This window comes from Stenella coeruleoalba (genome assembly GCF_951394435.1).
Source record: "Stenella coeruleoalba genome assembly, chromosome: 11".
NCBI lineage: Eukaryota > Metazoa > Chordata > Mammalia > Artiodactyla > Delphinidae > Stenella > Stenella coeruleoalba.
Genome location: NC_137157.1, coordinates 98,644,524 through 98,664,393, shown reverse-complemented (window position 1 = coordinate 98,664,393; position 19,870 = coordinate 98,644,524). Strand labels below are relative to the sequence as shown.

The following is a 19,870-nucleotide window of genomic DNA, read 5'->3' as shown; positions in this document are numbered from 1 at the left end:
CTCCGCAGGTCTCTTCCAGGGCCTCCTCGGAGCTTTGCTGTCTGTCCCCTTTTCCCACAAGCCGTGGAGCGTGTTTACTCCTTGACTGCACATGATCTAACTTCTTGGGCATTTTTCTTTTTAAGTTTAAAGTTTTCGTACTTTCCCCATCGTTGTTCAATTTACGAGTCCCGGAGGCTAGGACGGCAGGAGGGTTTGGTGGAACGAGCCCTAGACTTGGGGCAGGAGCCGTGTGTTCTGTTGCCCGCTCGGCCTCTGGGATTCAGGGCAAGTAGCTCCCCTTCTCTGGGACCCAGTTCCCCATTTGTAAAACAAGGGGTTGGATTAGCCGGTCTCTGGGCTTTGTGGTGGGATTTTTTTTTTTTTTTTTTTTTTTTTTTTTGCGGTACGCGGGCCTCTCACTGTTGTGGCCTCTCCCGTTGCGGAGCACAGGCTGTGGACGCGCAGGCTCAGCGGCCATGGCTCACGGGCTCAGCCGCTCCGCGGCATGTGGGATCTTCCCGGACCGGGGCACGAACCCGTGTCCCCTGCATCAGCAGGCGGACTCCCAACCACTGCACCACGAGGGAAGCCCGTGGTGGGATTTTTAAAGATACTTCTATTGAGATACAATTCACGTACCATAAAATTCTCCCGTTGTTTTGGACTGCGCTGTGGCCCTTCCAAGTTCTTATGTCAAAGTCCTAACCTCTTGGACCTCAAAATGTGACTGTATTTGGAAATAGGATCTTTAAAGAGGTAACTAAGTTTAAGGAGGTCATGAGCCAGTACAGTTGGCGTCCTTTGAAAGGCGATTGGGACACAGACACACACAGAGGAAGGACCATGTGAAGACAGGGAGAAGACGGCCATCTACAAGCCAAGGAGAGGGGCCTCAGAATGAACCCGAACCCGCCACCACCCTGGTCTTGGATTTCTAGGCTCCAGAATCAGGAGAAAACACATTTCTGTTGTTCAAGCCACCCAGCCTGTAGTACTTGGTTATTGCTGCACGAACAAAGTAACCCAACCGTTTCATGTACAGCTCAGTGGTTTAGTATGTTCACAGTTGTTTAACCATGACCACTATCTATTTCTGAGCATTTTATCACCCCCTAAAGAGCGCCCGTACCCACCAGTGGTCACTCCTCATTTCTCCGCAGCCCTTACTCCACCCCCAGCCCTGGGTGACCACTAATCGATGTTCTATCTCTGTGGACTTGTCTATTCTGGACATTTCTTATAAGTGGGGTCTTTTGTGACTGGCTTCTTTTGCTTAGCATGATGGTTCAGGGTTCATCCGCGTTGCAGCGTGTAGCGGTGCTCCATTCCTCTTTACTGCTCAACGAAGTTTCATGGTGTGTGTATGCCACATTTCGTTTATCCATTCGTCACTTGATGGATATTTGCGTCATTCCATTTTTTTGGCTGTTATGAATAATGCCACAGTGAACATTTGTGTGCGAGCTCCTGTGAGGACATGTTATCATTTCTCGTGGTTATGTACCTTGGAGAGGAATTGCTGGGTCATGTGGTAACCCTAGGTCGAACATTTTTGCGGAACCACCATACTGTTATCCACAGTGGCTGCACCATTTTACATTCCCACCAGCAGCACACAGAGGATTCTAGTTTCTCCACACCGTTGTCAACACTTGTTATTGTCTTTTTGTAGCCCTCCTAGTGGGTGTGAAATGGTATCTCATTGTGGTTTCGGTTTGCATTTCTCTGAGGACTAATAATGTTGAGCATCTGTTCATGTACTTATTTGCCATTTGTATAGAAATATCTATTAATATACTGTCTATTTTTAAAATGAGTTGTCTTTTAATTACTGAGTTGTAGGAGTCCTTCATATATATCCCCTTATCAGATATATGATCTGCAAATATTTTCTCATATTCTAAGCGTTGTCTTTTCATTTTCATTTTCTGGGTGGTGTCAGCTGCAGCATAAAAGTTTATAACACTGATGAAGCCCAGGTTATCTAATTGTTCTTGTATTACTTTTGCTTTTGGTGTCATATCTAAGAAACCATTGCCTAACCCAAGATTTACTCCTGTTTTCTTCTAAGAGTTTTATGGTTTCAGCTCTTCCATGTATAGCCATGATGCCTTTTGAGTTAGCTTTTGCATGTGGTGTGAGGTAGGGGTCCAGCTTCATTGTGTGTGTGTGGGTGGGTTTGTGGATATCCAGCACAGTTTGTTGAAATGGATGGGATCTTAAGGTTCATTTGGGGCAGGCTGCCATCTGGGGAGTGTGGAGACCGGCCCAGGGAAAATGCTCTGGGCACCAGCACCCACATGCAGCCTCCAGCCCCTGCTGGACAATCTTTTTTTTTTTTTTTTGGCTGTGCTGTGTGGCATGCAGGATCCTAGTTCCCCGACCAGGGATTGAACCCGCGCCCCCTGCAGTGGAAGCACAGAGTCTTAACCACTGGACCTCCGGGAAAGTCCTGGACAGTCTTTTGTGTTGAGATTTTATCATTCTTTGTGTGTTTAACTTGCTCTTAACAACTTCCAGAATAGTGTTGTGCGCAGCTGGGTGCTAAATCATTGATTCTGTGATGGTGGAGGCTGGGGGCTGCCGTCATCGCAAGGCTGTCCTTGCCTCATGAGACCCACTGGAACCAACAGCCGAGGAGTCATCAGCTTGCTGCTACCGGAGTCCAGGTGATGGGACCCTGGCAGGCCCGTCCTCAAGCTGGGAAGGAGATGACAGTGACAACTGAGACCAGAGGTGATGGATGTTTGGTGAAAAAAAGAAAGAGGGCATTTTCAGCTCTTTGGCTCCTTTAATCCAACTCTGCATTCAGGCCAGGCAAGGACCATTTTCTTCCCCCTCAACACTTGTTTCAGCAGCTCTTATAGGTCCCCCGGGTGGATTTAAGGGGAGTTAGTGAGACAAGTTGTGGTTATACCAGACTCTAGGCTATGTGTCCCCCTTTTCTCCCCAGGCCTCCTGGGCCAAGGCTCAAAGCTCCATCTCCCCCACCGTGAGAGCTGGGTCAGACGGCCAGGTACTGGGCAGCCTGCTGGGTGGAGGGCAGTGGGGCCCTCAGAGGGCTCAGGGCTTCTCCTTCCTCCCACTGTTGACAGATTGGGATGGGGAGGCGAATCTCTCCAGCAGACCCCCAACTCTCTTTCCCAGGCTCTTCCCATCCTCTTCCATGGTCCCTGCTGGGGTCACGCAGACCCCTCCCGGGCTCGTTTGTCCTGCTCACCTCGCGTCTGCGGCACGGCGAGCTGCCTGGTGCTACAGACAGTTGTTGGATATGAGCAGATGGGTGAACGCGTGCTTTTCCACCTGGATCGCAAGCTGTCCTCTCTCTCCTTCCCCATCGCCCTTTGGCGTCTCTGTTCAGAGTCCGGGTTGAAGATCTTGTCCATAAAGCCCTGCCACCCCTTCTTGCCCCCTTGTTGGATATGATGATCTCTTCCCTTCCGAGCCTTCCCTTCTTTATGTTTCTACCTCTGTTTTGCCACTTGCCACACTCTGTCCTGTGGTAAAATATTTGCTTGTACGTCTTCACCCCGGAAGTGGAACACAGGGCGTGGCGTGGGGGCCGTGCTTTCTCATTCTGTATTTTCCCGCGTGTCCGCTCGTTCCCTCTCCGCCACACCCAGCGCGGGGTTTTGCAGAGTTTGCCACTCAACAGTCTGCTCAAGTCACAGTGTCTGGGCCTCGGGTTACTGGGGCTGGGCCTTGCCCCCCAGGCTCCTGTCCTGCCTGTGGATTCATGCTGCCCCGAGGATTTTTCCGGGCCTCACATCCTGGAGGAGGAAGGATTTGCGGAAGACAGACGGCGGCATGCGTGCGTGCGTGCGTCGCGCCGTCCGTCCGTTGTGTGTAATTTACATATCTCTGTGTGGAGACCATCCGGGCGGCCGCATTACTGCGGTATTATACTTGACTCCTGGCAGGAAGAATTGGAGCAGATAACACATCAGTGATAATCCTTGCTCTGCCTTGGAGGATACAGAAAACCTCTGAGTGAGCTGCTGCCTTGGATGTTAGGAACTTACCTGCTGCTGCAGGCCTCCTCCCTCCTGTCCATGGGGCTGCCCTCTCTGTTCTCTCGTCTTTGTGGGAACCCCGCCTCCCCCCACAGTCCTCACCTGGAAGGTGGGGTGAGTGGGGCAAGAGGCCGCAGCAGGGATGGAGAAGCCCCTTGGGGCGCTGAGCTGAGGAGGGCCTTAGGGACGCCGGGCTGGATGGGCACCTTGTCCCTAAGAGAGAAAAGGGAGGGAGGGAGCAATCTGACCATCGGTGCTGACGGGCTTTCTGTTTCCTAAGGGACGTCCTTTCACGTGGATTTCCAGGTTTGAGTCTCACAGCAATCCTGGGAGCTGTTTTTAGCTCTGTCTTCAGGCCCAGGTCTGCAGAGAGAAGGGGTAGTGGCAGGGTCAGGCGGGCTTCCATGCCTGGGATGTCGGTTGGGTAGGAAGCCACACCGTCCCTTGCACACAGTGGGTGTTTCACGCACGTTTGTCCCATAGACAAATAGTGGGCACTTGGTAATGAAGAGTCGATTTGACACACAAGCAGAGTTTTCTGCGTTTGGAACACAGCGATGCCTCAGGTCCCTGAAACGCTAGTATTCTGCGGTTCCCTTGCCTGGGGAGGGGGCCCTCGTCACCACGCGGCCTGGCCGTGGAGGGGTCGGATTAACCTCCGGGGTCAGCAGGCTTGCAGAGCTCAGGAAATGCCTCTCTGTGATCCGAATTTGGTCCAGAGACAGGTGGTGGAGCCCAGAGGAGGGGGAGTTCGCTGGCCGCTCCAGGGCCGGGGAAAGGGAGCCCCAGCTCAGCTGCCCTTCCTTCTGATGGACTGAAGGTCTTCAGGCCGGGTCCTCAGTGTGGTTAGATCTTGGCAGAGGAGCTGAACCCCGTGAGTTAAGTACTTGGCCCCCATCCCGTGGTTCACCCTCGGCTGGTGGGGAAGGAGAGCTGACCATGGTGCGTTGGCTGGGGGTCCAGGTCCACCCGCCCTCTGTTCAGGGGACTTCCTTCAGGTGTAATTCCCTGGGCAGACCTGCCCTTCTGAGTCCCATCGTGGCCCCAGGAAGTGACTTCTTTTGAGCTGTGTTCCCCCTGCTCCCTTGGGTGCTGAGGGAGCCCAGAAACATTCCAAGCGCATCAGTTCCTGTGTCTGCAAAGCAGGGCGAGGGGCACAGAGCGGGTGTCCCCCGTCGTGCGGAGGGAGACACCGAGGCCCTGGGGGGAGGGACCTGCAATGCTGTGGTTGTGCAGGCGGCGGAGGTGGGCAGGAGCCTCGGGCGGAAGCTCTCGAGGCTGCGGACCTTCGTGGATCTGTTCGTGTACTTGCGAGGTGCCCGGGAGATTGGCCACCGTGCAGAGGTTTTATTTATGAGGACGCCTCGAATCCCTGTCCTGCTGCCTGCGTGAATCTGTGACCATCACTGGTGCTGTCCAGCTCCCGGGGGCGTCTTAAGTCTCCCAAGTAATCCGTGTTTGAAGGCAGCCTGATGCAGAGGACGGTCCTCAAGGAGGGGGTCAGCTCGGGGCTCAGACCGGGCTCGGCTTCTCCCAGGTGCGGGAGGGTCTCATGCCAGGAAGCGAAGGGCCAGGCTTGGGAGTCAGTGATGTCTGCACCTGTGTTACCCTCAGGACGCTCTGATTTGGTCACTTGTCTTACAGCAGATGCAGTCATTTGGCATTCATGCCTCCTCTCGATTAAAATGGTTGAAATAAGGATCTCACGTGAGCAAGACACAGAATTTTAATAATATTCAAGTAGTGTTAAGTCTAATGTATATTGCCATTTTTTTCATTAACTTCAATTTAGTGGACATTTACATTTTAATTTGTAATATGCTTAGTTCTTGAAAGCCGTCACCCTGTCGTCTTTAAACAAATGCTGCATATTTTTTACTTTTCATTAATTTGAGAATGATTTCTTATTACTGATTAATGAGGTTTTTTTACTAAGAATAGGATCAAAGCATCATACTGTCTAGAGCTGGAGGGTTCCTTAGAGATCGTCTCGCAGCCTTCATTTTGGAGATGGAAAAACACTAGGTTATTACATGTGCTCGCACACGATCAGCGACTCCTTTTCCACGAGCAGCTTTGTCCTTCCAGTATGAAAGGGCTGCAGGGCTGCATAAGTGGAGAGAAATGGGAAAATTCCTAACTTCTGATTGAAGTATAACTTACATATACAAAGAGGTAGCGTTCAGAGGACCTTTATAAAGTGACCAGAGCCCAGATCAAGAAACCGAACATTACTAGCCCTCCCGAGCCCCCTTTCTGCCCCTCCAGCCGCTACCCTGGTCGGTGTAACCGCTGTCCTGACATCTGATAGCACAGAATAGTTTTGAACTTGGCATCGCTGGGATCGTACAGTATGTGCTCCTTTGTGTCTGACTCCTTTTCGTCAACGTTTTCCCTCCGGATTTTGGTTATTTTTAAGTCGTACTTCTATGCATCTTCTTTTCATCGAAACCCATTTCTATTGGTTTATAGCAAAGATCGGAACTGCTGGGACGTGGAATATGGGTAAATTCCAATTCTGTAGACGTGACCACTTTTCGAAAGTGGTGGTTTTGACCTTTGCTCCCAGCAGCGGTGTGTGAGGGTTCTGGAGGGCCCGTGTCTGTGCCAGCGTGTGATGTTCTCTGTTGTTTTTGTTTTAGCCTTCTGGGGGGTGTGTAGTGGTATCTCACTGCAGCTTTTTTTTTTTTTTTTTTTTTTTTGCTGTACGCGGGCCTCTCCCGTTGCGGAGCACAGGCTCCGGACGCGCAGGCTCAGCGGCCATGGCTCACGGGCCCAGCCGCTCTGCGGCATGCGGGATCTTCCCGGACCGGGGCACGAATGTGCGTCCCCTGCATCGGCAGGCGGACTCTCAACCACTGCGCCACCAGGGAAGCCCTCACTGCAGCTTCTATTTGATTTCTCTGATGACCGGTGACACTGAGACCTAGAAATGGGGTTTTGAGCACAGACTGGGGTTTTTAGCTCTTCCATCATCAAGGAAGTTACTCTCTGCCCGCCAAGGAGGACCCAGAGAGAAGAAGACATATTTCAGGGATGATAAGTAAACATAGAGCTCCAAGTTTAGAATAGAAACGGCTGCAAGTGCCTTGAGGCTAGGGCTGTGGCTTGTGTCCTTTGGCACCTGCCTCCCCTTTGGTGGTGAGGATAATGCTCGGTGAAGACAGGGGACGGCAGAGACTCAAGGTTCAGCTGGAGAGGCACGATGGGGGGTGCTGCGAGGGTGTGGGTTACAGAGCCCGGGTTGGGCTGGATTCAAGGTGTGTACAGGCCTCTCAGATGTGGCTCTTGCTCTGCCAGCTGCTGGCTAAGCGCTGTGAGCACAGCCCCCCGTGGTCCCTCTGCAAGCTTGGGATGGCAGGAGCTGGGAGCTGTGGGCGACAGATGTGGACCTTCACCTGGAATGCAGGGGCCAAGGCGGTGGGTCTCCTCCAGGGTCCTTGGCCGGCACAGGGGCTGGGAGTACCTTACGCTGGACCTGCAGAGTCCCTGTCTGGGGCAGTGTGCTTGCTGGGCCCATCCTCTGGCTCCTTTGGGAGCTCTAGGCCTGATTCTGCAGGGTCAGGCTGTGGACAGATGCCCTGGGAGGGAGTAAAGTCGGCACCGGCTGCAGGTCTTTGTTGATGAAGGCGCGGCCGGGGTGATTCCCGGTGTAGGGCCTTGGGCAGCCCCCAGGCTACAGGGGAAGAGCAGCCCCGGGGCAGCCATCTGTCAGAAATAATGCACCAGAACTTACTGTAGAAGCTCAGATGCCGCACACCTTTCAGCTCAGCTCCCTGCGAGGGGCCCTGCAACTGTCCTCAGCAAAAACTGTCCTCTCTTCTTTATCATCAGAAAAATCTCGTCTCTCTCTGCTACACCAACTCCTTCCACATGCTTCAAACCTTCTGGTTGATGAGGCCTTCGTGAACTTGCCTCTCTGCCCTCTCTTCTCTATGCCTCCTTCACTTCAAAACCAAGAGGGGGGGCAGCACGCGTGTGTCCCCAGTGCATGCGCGCCAGGTGCTCTGGGGGCGCCAAGTGCTCGGGGGCGCTGGGTGGGCAAACCTCCGACCCCCCCGAAGTTGCCCAGCGTGTAGCATGAAGAGCAGGGTGTGTGGACACTAGTAATGCGTGCGGGACCGGGTGTGAGAGTAACGAGGACTGGGGGGGGTCCCGGCAGAGGCGTGTACTCACTTCCTGCCTCTTCCCCACCCCCGCCCATCCCCCTGCCTCCCGGTCTCTTTCCGTCTGGGAAGCATTATTACTCACTCATGACGCCTGCATCCCGTCTCTCTGCGGACAGATGTCTCCAGAGAGGTTGGAGGGATCGGGGAAGAACAGGGTGTGGGTGGGGAGGATTGGGTGAATCTCAGCTCCTCTCCCAGGCCCCCCGTCCCTCGGGAAGCCAAGGCAACCTCCCCCCACCGCCCCCGCCGTCAGCAAAGCACCTGAGGAGCAAATGACTGGATGGGAGGTGGTGCGTGGCCACCCGCCCGCCCCCTCTCTGGCTGGCACCGGACTGGCGTGCGGATGTATAAGCTCAGGTTTGGACCTGACTCAGGAGGAAGGTAGGAGAAATTCAAGGGGGTGATCTCATGTGGCATTAAATGGAGCCAGGAACACGAGGGGTGGGTACCTGCGTCTTCCGTCATTCCCTCCTCGGCCCAGATCCGGTGACAGTACTCTCCACGGAGGCTAGTCAGCGGACGCCGGCTGCTCTGTCACCCACTCATGGGTCTCATGCCCGTTGGAGCATCGGACAGGGGCGCAGGCCCTTCACCCTCGCTGCGTTCTCTCTGTAAAGCGCTCTGCCCTCCCCATAGGGAGCAGAAGGCGCTCCGTCCGTTCCGGGGGTTTGGGATGGGCTGTCGGGAAGGCTTATTGGCCCTGGGGCTCTCTGAGGACGTGGTGGAGGCACGGGGAGGACTCAACTCCAGGGCGTCGGGGCAGACAGAGGGAGTGCGTAGGGTCTGGCTGAAAGACCTCTGGCCTCGAAATGAGCAGCTCTGATTTCTAGATCTGGTTCAGATATTAATTAGTTTGGTGTCCTTGGAAAGGTCCCCTGGCCCCTACGTTTTAGTTTCCGCACACGTCAAATGATGATATGCATGCCTGCCCTCCTACCACCCAGGGTCGTGAGAAGGACCATGTGTGTTAGCCATGTGACCGCCTGGGAGAAGTGCAGTGCAGAAGTCCTGTGACGTCACTGCTGATAACAAGTGCTGTTGTCGTTACACTCAGGCCGCAGGTATCTAGGTATCGATGGGGTCGTGAGCAGTTGCAGCTGGAAGGGCTGTGGATCCTCGGGCCGAGGTCAGGCAGTTCAGAGCTGGGTGTTGGTGAGGTCCTCCCAAGTCCCCGAGCTCATTGGAGGGGCTGGAGCATGGCGGTGAGCCTGGAGCCCTTGACAAAGGGGCAGCTTTGAACAGTATTTGGAGGAGGGAAGAAGACTGGGTCAGGCATCACGGTGGCAGAAGTAACGGTCCTGCAAGATGCCACCTGGGGGTGGAGGAGGTGAAGAATGCAGGGAGCCCAGACCCCGGCTCCCCGAGTCAGACGGAGCCATCCCCTTGGGCCTGCGCGGGGGGGCCCTTCTGCCCTCCTTTTGGGGAGCTGCGTAGCAGTGGGAGGGCTCTGATTTAGGAGAGTGTCGTGGGGGGGCGAGGCGTCCCAAATCCCCCGTCTGTCATTTTCTGGCTGCTGTGACCTTGAGCCTGTCCCTTACCTGTCTACGTTCCGCTTCCTTCATCTGGGAATCATCATACCTGTCTTACAGGGTCGCTGTGAGGATTGAGTGAAGCCATACAACAGCCTGGAAATAGAAGGTGCTCAATAAATGTCACTTAAATCTGAATTTCTCTCCCATCCATCTCGTCTGTGGCATTTGCTGAGAATATTCCAGAGCCTTTTGACACATGCACACCGGTCCAGGCCAGGGCTCAGTATTTTCCTTCCTTTCTGTGGAGACAGACATTGCAGCTGTGCCAATGTCACACCAATAACCTATATTCTTGTGTCAGACCTGCCTGTCTGTGTCCAGTTCGCCTCCAGATATCAGGGAGCGTGGATTTTGCATGTAATGTATGTTCATAGGAAAGAAATCCGAATTCAAAAGCAACTTTATGAGAAAACTTCTAGAAGCAGAGGTCTTTCCCTTGTCATCAAAATCACATACCTGGAAACAAAATCTAGTTTGTGGATGTGGGCGGCATAGAGAAGGTCTCACCCAGGCGGCCTCTGCTGCCGGCGGGGGTGGCCTCGGCCCCATCACTTGGCTCTACCAGCCTCAGAGTAGCTCACCTGTAGAATGAGGCGGGTGCAGAGACCAGGCCTCTCCGGTGAGCCAAGCAGCAATGCTGGGGATGCTGACATGGACCCCAGAGTGGAGCAGAGCGGCCAGCATGGCCACGGCCCCTGCTGGGAGGGCTGCAGGGGAGGCTTCCAGGGCCACCAGCACGTCACTACCTGTTGGGCGAGGACTCTCAGATTGTCCTCTGTGAAGTGTCTCCCGTTTCTAAAGTTCTCTGGCTCGTAAAGTTGTGGGTTCGCCTCTCTGCTTAGGTGACCGATAGACATCTTAATGTGTTGACAGCCCCCTTGGCTTCCCTACCCTATTTCCTCCTTATAGCACCAGGATCCAGCTTTCCTTACTCCCTCCACTGCTACGGCCCTGATCTGAGCCAACATCCATCATCTCTTGCTTGGATTTTGATAAAACTTCCCAAGGTGTCTCCCTACCGCTGCCCTTGCTCAAAGGTACCACAGAGACCTTCCCTGATCATTATTTATAATAGCTGCCCACTCCGCACCCCGTATATTCATGGTCTCCCCCATCCCTCTTTATTTTCTACTTAGCTTGTCAGACACGTATTTTTTAGTTCTTTCTTAATTGTCTTTCTTTGTCACCCCCTTGCCCTCAAATCAGAATGTAAGCCATCTGAGGGCAGGGATTTTTGGTGTTTTTTTCCTTCTGGTTTTGTGCGATGCCGTAAACCTAGTAACTAGATTGCACGACTAACCTGTGATCTTTAGAAACTGCTGTCAGTTTGGAAATTACTGTCCACCCTCTTGTCATATTTGCCTTGATGCCAGCGCCAGTCCCTGAGGGTCCCTTGCCCTGGACATTCTGGCCTCCCTGCTGTCCTGTCCCCTCCCCCTGGCAGACGCCTGTCTTTCCTGAATGGTTAGTTATCCGGCCCTGTGTTCTGTATGGGTAGATCTGGTAGGTAAGATGATTGAGGACCTGGTCTTACACCCCAGCCCCTTTGCCCAACACAGCCCTAGCGTGTAATAGAAGAGGCTCAATAAATTCATTTTCCATTCCTTTTTTTTAAAAAAAAAATTATTTATTTTTGGCTGCATTGGGTCTTTGCCGCTGCATGCGGGCTTTCTCTAGTTGTGGCAAGCGGGTGCGTGGGCTTCTCATTGCAGTGGCCTCTCCTGCCGCGGAGCATGGACTCCAGGTGCGCGGGCTTCAGTAGTTGTGGCTTGTGGGCTCCAGAGCGCAGGCTCAGTAGCTGTGATGCACGGGCTTAGTTGCTCTGCGGCATGTGGGATCTCCCCAGACCAGGGCTCGAACCCGTGTCCCCTGCAGTGGCAGGAGGATTCCCAACCACTGTGCCACCAGGGAAGCCCCCATTTTTCATTCCTTTACTGGCAAATGTTTTAATGAATTGCTGTTGACAGATGATTAAAATTCAACCCTGGAGATGATCTGGGCTTTTAGAAGGTGTGCCTTACGGGCTGGACAAGGGGCAGTGGCAGAGGGTGGTCTGCACTGGGTGGTGGGATGTGGAGGGGCGTGGGTGGTGCAGCGCTGGGAGAGGTGGCGGAGGGACGGGGCTCCTGTGTCTGCTTTGAGAGTGGCCACAGCCCCCAGAGGGTGAGGAGTGCATCTATTCCTTTAAACTTCCATGGAGAGTGGAAGCTGCTCCTTGAGATTTTAAAATATGCTTCACGGTCCCGATGGTGTCAGGTAGCTAGTTTACAGGTCTGTCCTGGTTGTGATAACTCAGGCTAAGCTGGATAATAAATGAAAGTGGGACAGAGCCTCTGGATAAATATTGCTACAGAACATCTTGGCCGGCACAAATCACAGGGAAAAAATCTCCGGGCTGCTTTTCATTTCTCCTCTTCCTCCCTGGCCCTCTGGCAGCAGCCGGCAAAGCAGGACCCATCCATCACAGCTCCCCCATCCCCACCTGCTCTCAGCACACTGCTGTGGAAGGAGGGATGCAGACTGGTCCTGGGATGCAGGTGCCGCAGCTCTGCCTTCCTGCCCAGCTCTGCGGGTGGCCCTGGGAAGCCAGCACAGATGGGACCATGGCCGTTCTCTATTCAAAGCCGTGCACCACTGCTTAGCTCTGCAGGCCTGCTTATCTCTAAAACGAGGGGGTTAATAATCAGTGGTTCTTAGTCTGGAGCGAGCGTCTGCGTCACCTGGGAATTTAAAAGCAGCTCGTGAGTCCTGCCCTAGCGCACAGTCAGCATTGCAGGGGGCTAGTCTTGGGTGTTTCCTCTCACCTTCCTGGGCCCCTGCTGGGGTGCTCCTGGTCAGGACCATCGACGGGACACATGAAGAGTGAGATGGGTGATGGGTTAGGTGGTGGGATGGGCCACTTTGTGTGACCCTCTCTGGCACTAGATCCATCAGCACTATCACTTAGCCTGGATTTCATCATCTTCGGAGTCGCGCTTGCCTTGTAATCAACGTCTGCCTGCAGGTATTGATTGCGGCCATTGGGAGCACAGAGCTGCCATAGGCGTGTAGGTACCAGAGGTGACTAACCAAAGGCAGGGGAATCTATCAGCGGAGAAGGATAGTCTCCTGCAGGGCGGCCCTGCCCGCCCCACCTCCCCTGCTAGTCGTTTGGGAGTCTTTCTCAGTTTTTCTCCCGACCCCTGCATCCACATTCTGTGATCTCCTTCCTCACTCTGTCTCTCCATCCCCCTGTCCCAGTGCAGATGCTCCGGGGCTCCTGCCTGAACCCTAGAGTAGCTTCCTATCCAGCCCCCCTCAAGCCGTCTTCACCGAGCTCCGGGGCGGCCGTGCCCGCGGGCCTCGGTGCCTGTGCCTGCCGCCGGGGGAATGTGCACCGTGCCCGGGTGGATTCACTGCGGTGGCCGCCGGTCATCCTGGGGGCAGAGCCGGGCTCTGCGCGGCCTCGCGGGCCCTGAGTGGGGCTGCAGCCCTGCCCTCGAGGCTCCCACAGGCTGCAGCCCTACCCTCGAGGCTCCCACAGGCTGCAGCCCTGCCCTCCTGCTCTTCTTGTCCCGCGGTGATCCCGTCACCTTTGTCCAGCCTCTGGGTCTCGCCTGTGCCGTCAGCTCCCCCTGGGACGGGGATGCCCTTCCTCCCCCTCTGCTAGGCCGGCAGGTGCGACTCACCGCTGGGTCGGCCCAGGTGTCCCTGGCGGAGAGGCCTGACCATGGAGTCGAGAGCCCTGGGGTTTGTGTTGCTTCTGTTACTGCCTTGCTGGATGACTCTGGATTCATTCATTCTTCCCTCTGGAAGCTCATTTTTTTTCCGGTGTAAAGCGGGCACACACCCGAGTGATTTCTAGGTCGCCTTCCAGTTCTAACCTCCCTAGTTTTGTGTTAGAGACGCAGAGCGTGTGTCTTGCGTGCCTCGACAAGGGCCTTCCCCAGGGGCCTGGTGACAGGCCCAGCGCACAGTGCTGTGCGGCCGTGTTGTCAACCTGAGCGGGACCTCAGGAGCCTCCTGATTTGGGGGTGCGCACGCTGCCGGGTCTCGAGCGTCCCCCGCCCGGCCCCTCATCTTTCCTTATTTGCTGAGCTGGCCAGGAGTGCTCACAAGGCCCTGCTCGCAGCTTTGTGCCCCGTGTGATGTGCGGTGTGGGACCAGCCTCTGACTTCTCGAGGGCTCTGTGGGTGCACCCTGCCGAGTGGAGGGTGTCCTCTGTGATGTGCTGGTCCTGAGGGACTTAGGAGCCAGGCGCTGGGCCCCGGGAGCAGGACAGTCCTCAGCCTGAAGCAGGAGTGGGCGGGAGACGCCCTGAGGGCGGCGTCGGGCGCTCCTCCTTGGCCTCGAGCATGAAGGCCTCGGGTGTCCAGGCCCCTGGAGGTGTCGGGCCTGGAGAGACAGACAAGGAACCAGGAGGCCGCCCCTTGAGCTGCAGCATGGCCGCCCCGGGGAAGGTGTGTGATGGGGTGCAGCGAGTTCAGCAGCCTGGACTCCGGAACCCAGGCTCCCGTGCTCATGTCCCCTTGGGCTCTGTCCCCAGCGCTCAGAGAACTCACTGTGGAAGGCCCGGCCTACCTGGCAGTGGTCGTGGAGGCCCCAGGGAAGGGCAGCGCCTTCCAGCTGGTGAGGACCTTGGGGTCGGGGGAGCCTTTCTCGGGCTGGAACCCGCAGGGCATTCCCGGCACCTTGTTCTTAGGCCTCAGTTTCTGCTTCGGCCCAGGTTGCCCCACCCTGTGGCCGCTGTGGGACCGGCATTGCACCGCTCTGGGGAGTCGCTTTATAAATAGAAAGATACTTAACACCCGAGCCTGGAATCAGGCAGGGAGGGTGGCTCCAGGCAGCAGTGTTTTAAAAATGAGCATTGATTTCTGGGACTCTGCACACTGCATCTTAACCAGACCCACGCTGACGCCCGGCACTCTGCTTGGCCCCGTGCCTGCTCCCTGCCTGCTTGGAACCCCCGCTGCCTAGAGCCCCGCCCTCCCAGGGCTTTGGATCTGTCTACCCCACCTCTGTGGACCTTCTCTGCCGGCCGTGCGTCTGTTCGATGGGTCGTTCATGCATTCGTTCGCTCATTTTCCCGTTAGGGGCCAGGCGCCGTGCTAGGTTCTGGGATCCCAGGAAGGACAGGAGCCCTCCCCGCTGCCCCTCCTCCCCGTCTGAGCACTGAGACTCGCAGGGTGGCAGGCAGCGCGAGCCTTAGTCCAGGGCTCCGAGTGCAGAAGAGAATGTCCGGTTTTGCCTGGGATCGGGGAGGCGGGCTTCACGGAGAAAGCCGAGCGTGGCCAAGGGAGGGCGTGTGTGTAAGCGTGGCCAGTGGACAGCCCCAACCAGGTGACGCTCCACTCCTCCCTGCTAGCCCCCCACGGGTCAGAGGATGCTCTGTCAGTGTCTGCTGCTTGACTAAAGTATTTTGTCCCTTGGCCTGGTCACAATTGAAAAGTTAGTTAAAAGGAGACTAAGCCGTTGACTAAGCAGCTTCACCACCACTAGGGCTTCCTTCCTTTTCATCCAGTGACTTGGACCCCTTTCTGGGGCCTGGTCACAGGCGAGAGGGTGTCAGGTCACTGTCAGGGAAAATCCCAAGGAAAAGGTACCCCAGGTCCCATCTTTTCATCACACCCCGGCCCACCCTCCCCTACTAGGCCATGAATTGTGCGTGTTTTAGGTCCTACTGAGTCCTGTCCAGTCTGCCCCAAGGTACCCACCAGGGCTGTTCTTCAAACACGCCTTAAAATCGTAGCCATTGAAGTGTTTCAGCAGGTGAGTGAAATGAGCGGGCCTGAGTGTTAGGAGGATGGCCGGCCGCCTCCCGGAGAGGAGGCTGGGAGGGACCGAGGAGGTGCACCCCACTCTGGCCAGCACCGGACGGCCTCGCTTAACCAGATGCATATGTTTTACTAACCTGGGGGGTGAACGGCGATAGCTTGGCTGTTTTAATTTGTATTTCCGTGACTTTTCGTGTTCCAAGTGTTTCTTACAGCCAAGAAACAAAGTAGTGAAATTCCTCATGGCAGAAGTTATTCACACAGAACCCACCTCACCGGTTGGTTACGTGGTTGGTGGGAAGGATGGTGCGGGTGCTGCCTGGGGTGTGGGACTCTGCGAGCTCTGCCCCGGGAAGGGGTCTGGCCCGCTGACTGGCCTCCCGTCAGATGACGGGCTCCTCGTGGGCCGCAAGCAAGTCTCGCGTCGTGCTTGACCTCTCCGAGCGGGTTAAGACAGCGGGGTCTTCACCTCGTGCCCCAGGTCACAGGGCAGTGTCATCCTCTCCCCACGGCAGACTCCATCGTTCTTTGTTTCTGCCCGTTTCCCTTCCTCCCCTCCTTTCCTCTTCCCTCCCTGCAGTGCTCAGCGTAATATTTCTTGTGGCCTTTTCCCTCCATCTGCATTTCCGTCTCCATCTGGTGACCCATAGGGATCGGGAGGTTTCTCACCCGAGTGCTACACCCAGTGCCCGAGAGTGAGGCTTTTGGAACAATCAGCAATCGTCTTCCCTTCTCCGAGGGTTTCGTTGCAGTTTTCAGAAAGAGCCAGGGAGATAGGTGGTGTAGAGACACGGCCACTTCAGAGGCAGCATGTCCGGACCGAGGAGACAGGTGGGGCCCGGGCTGCTCACAGCTGCTCTTGGCTGCTGTGACTGGAGGTGGGTTAGGCCCGCGGGCAGGGGCTCTGTGGGAAGGGGCTCCGTGGCAGGGACTCCGTGACAGGGGCTCTGTGGGAAGGGGCTCCGTGGTCAGGGGCTCCGAGGCAGGGGCTCCGTGGTCAGGGGCTCTGGCAGGTGCTCTGTTGGAAGGGGAGGGTGAGCTTTCTGGGCAGGTCTGCCCCTGCTGCCGGGGAGCTGCTGGGCAGGGGACACCCTGTGGCCGTCTCCCTTTGTTCCCATCACACACAGGGATCTGGTTGCTTGTCCTCTGATGTGGTTTCTCCTGGGAGGTGGAGGAATGAGAGTTATTCAGTAGCTTTTTAAGCAGAGGAATGTGTGATTTGAACAATGCTGGGCCCGGGATGCCCTGGATTCCTCAGTTGATGTTGGCATTAGACAGGAACCATCGGGGGCTGGAAATAGGCCGTGGGGCCCAGGCGGAGGGCCCATTGTTGGTGGCAACGCCATGGTCACCATCGCTTCTCATCCTGGAACCAGGGATGCCGCAGACAGGAAGGCACCTTCCAAAGTCATCTAGGAAGGAAGGGACGGGGCTGATCCCATGCCGGGTGCATTGCATTACATGCCCGACACGACGTGGCCCAGCCGGGCTCCAGGTGGGGTGGGGTTCAGCCTGCCCAGGGTGGTGGTGAGCACCTGCTCCGGTCACCTGTCCCTGTCCTTAACAGCTCTCTTCTGGAGGCTTCCCCTTGTGTTTCAAGACCATTCCTCGCATCCTGCCTTAAGTGAAACAAGACCCTAGCCCACTGTCCTCAGCAAAGAGCCTTCGGATGCACGAGGGCCGATGTTCTCCCTCTGTTTTGGGGAACCAGCGGGAGGTGGTGTTTCCTTCAGCCACATGAGGCAGACAGCTGAGTAGATTTTGTAGCGGATAAAATATTGGCTCGGTTCAGAATTGGTTTTCTCTAGTTTAATGGGTTAGGAAGGTATAATTCTGTGCTGAGCTAACTTCATGCATTTTTTAAACCAACTTTGATTTGTTTCAGCAATCAAAGAGGAATACGCGAATAGAGTCCATGTTATCCATGGTCCGTTTGAAGTTTTGCTTCACTGTGACGTGGGCACTGATCTCCTGTTTTGCAGGCCAGCATCCTGCGTCCACTTTCCCAGCCAGGGTTCTGTCCAGCAGATGATGTTGCTGGATCCCATGACTCAGGGACGCATTTTCCCTGGGATAAGACTGTCTTCTCACGGTACACGTAACTTGTTGGCATCCTTTTTAAGCACATTTCCATCTCGGAGGGTGAATCCAAGTGTACTTCCCGCAGTTGGGGTGGCCCCCTGCAGAAAGTAACTCGCTCTGAATTTCGTGCCTAGAAAGTACATATTCTCATGGGCAGCTGGCCCGTGTTCTGAGACTCTCGTGGGCCACACATGTCACCTTGAAAGACCCAGGCTGTGTTTCTCAAACTTTATGACTCAGTGTGTGCATGTGTGTGTGTGTATACGTGCGTGCTCACCCTGAAAAAAATGTTTCGCAAAACTGCTGTGTCAGATACATTCTGGTATTTTCTGTTTTGTTTTAGTTTTTAAAAAATACTCTTCCCGACCCACTAAACTGATTTTATAACCCACGAATGAGAAATGACCCACCCACAGTATGAAAAGCGCTAACCTGGGAGTTCCTACAGATGACAGCAAATGGAAACAATTAGCAAATTAGTTCATTTGGGTCACAGTCACACATCTGTTATACCTGTTATAGCTCAGATTCTTTATTTCTCAAAATTGGATTTTTCTACTCTTTATTGTCACTGATGCCTCCAAAGTGAGTGCCTGACAACCAGGAAGCTTGAATTTCGTGCATTTTTACAAGGACCCTTGTCAGTCACTATTTTAACATCATGTTTCTGAAATAAATTTGATCTTAACTCAAGACACAGGTTTTTATTGAACAGAAGATTATTTTTTATAATAGAATTATAAACAGAGCCCTGCTTTATGAATTTGCTAGTTTACTCAACCATTTTCATTGAGCGTTTTCAAGGTGGAGTAAATTAGCAAATGAGTAAATGAGCATATCCGTGAGTTGGAGCTGGGGATTCAGAAATGCCACCTTCCTGCCCTCAAGGAGCTCACCTCCAAAAGAGAGGGGAGAGACCTGCTGAGGAAACACAGTGAAGAGCAGAGGCATTCGCGGAGGCTGAGTCATAACGACTGACTTAGGGAGGTTGGGAGGGCAGGGGCCAGACGAGGAGCAGATGGGGTTTGAGTTGGGTCTTGCAGGATGCATAGGAGTTCAAGTGGAAGGTCTGCCAGGTTGTGCTGAAGGAGCTGGTCTGCTCTTCAAAGAAATTTGGAATAGAACCAGCCAAGTTTTTAAGTTGGGGCAACGAAAGATCAGCTTATTTTAGAAAGATGATTGTGAGGACAAACGTGAAAAGTGCTCAGGTGATGGAGATGGGGAGAGAGAAACCAGGCAGAGGTGTTGGTGATAGTCTTGTGTAGGTTTCGGAAGGAGGATGAGGTTGAAGAGCCTTGCCAAGGGGATGAAGGAGAGGAAGATGGATGGGTTCGAGGCCCTGGGAGCTGGCTTGCATCTGTGGGGTGAAGAGGTAAAGTAATAGAGTCTGAGGAATCTCTCTCTCGGTTTCTAGTTTAAGTGACCACATTGGTGGTGATGCTATTAACAGTAGAAAATACCAAGGGAGGAACAGGTAGGTGTTGGAGAGAGAAGATAACGAATTTAGAGTTAGATCTGTGGGCTCGCGTTTCTGTCGGATGTCTGGCTGGAGGTGCTCCGCTGCTCAGTGACCTTGGGAGGCGGGGGCGGGTGGGGGGCGCATCTGGAGTAAGGTGGAGCAGCCTCTCTTCCTTCTTTGGCCACATGCTCCTGGTCTGTGTGGTCCAGGACCTGAGCTCTCTCATCCGTCAAATGGGGAAGCAGTGTTTATCTTGCAGGGTCGTAATGAGGATTGGAGAAAACAGATATTAACATCCTGGCACAAGGCGAGCACTCCAAAGTGCTGTAGCATCACTCTTAGTGATGTGGGCTGAGAGGAAGGATCCAGGGCTCACAGCTCAGTTTTGCCAGAAAATTACAGGTGTCTTCGGACAAGTTACATCACTTTTCTGGGCCTCAGTTTCCTCATGTGGATATGGAAGGCATTGAATTTGACCATCTCTTACGTGCATTCTAGGGCAAAAATTCTGTGATCTTCTGAACGTTGAGAGAATTTACCAATATACTGGATGTTAGAACTGGGGCTTTAAATCACTAGTGTCTGTAAGGATGGAGAAAAACTAACAAGATGAAGGATAGTGGGCAGATGTTTACAGTTGCCTCTGTAGCTCAGGTCCTTACTTGGGTTACTTAGATGTAGAAGAGGCAGGAATTTGATCGGGGAGCTTTGGTTTGAAGCGCTTGAGGTCAGACAGCGGGCAGGCCCCGGTGCCGCTCAGGGCTCTGTCTCCGATGGTCACAGTGTGAAGGGAGGTGGTACCAGGCTGCACTGGTGGGGATGGAGCGTCCACAGCCAGCCAGCCTGTTGCCACTTGCAATGTTCAGATTCCATGGAGCGG

The 19,870-nt window shown here is 54.4% G+C and overlaps 1 protein-coding gene across 1 annotated transcript in view; it reads left to right on the top strand.

The window, feature by feature from the left end:
• Positions 1-19,870, top strand: part of TSPAN9 (tetraspanin 9) — a 181,472-nt gene that overhangs the window by 67,561 nt on the left and 94,041 nt on the right. The window lies entirely within an intron of this gene.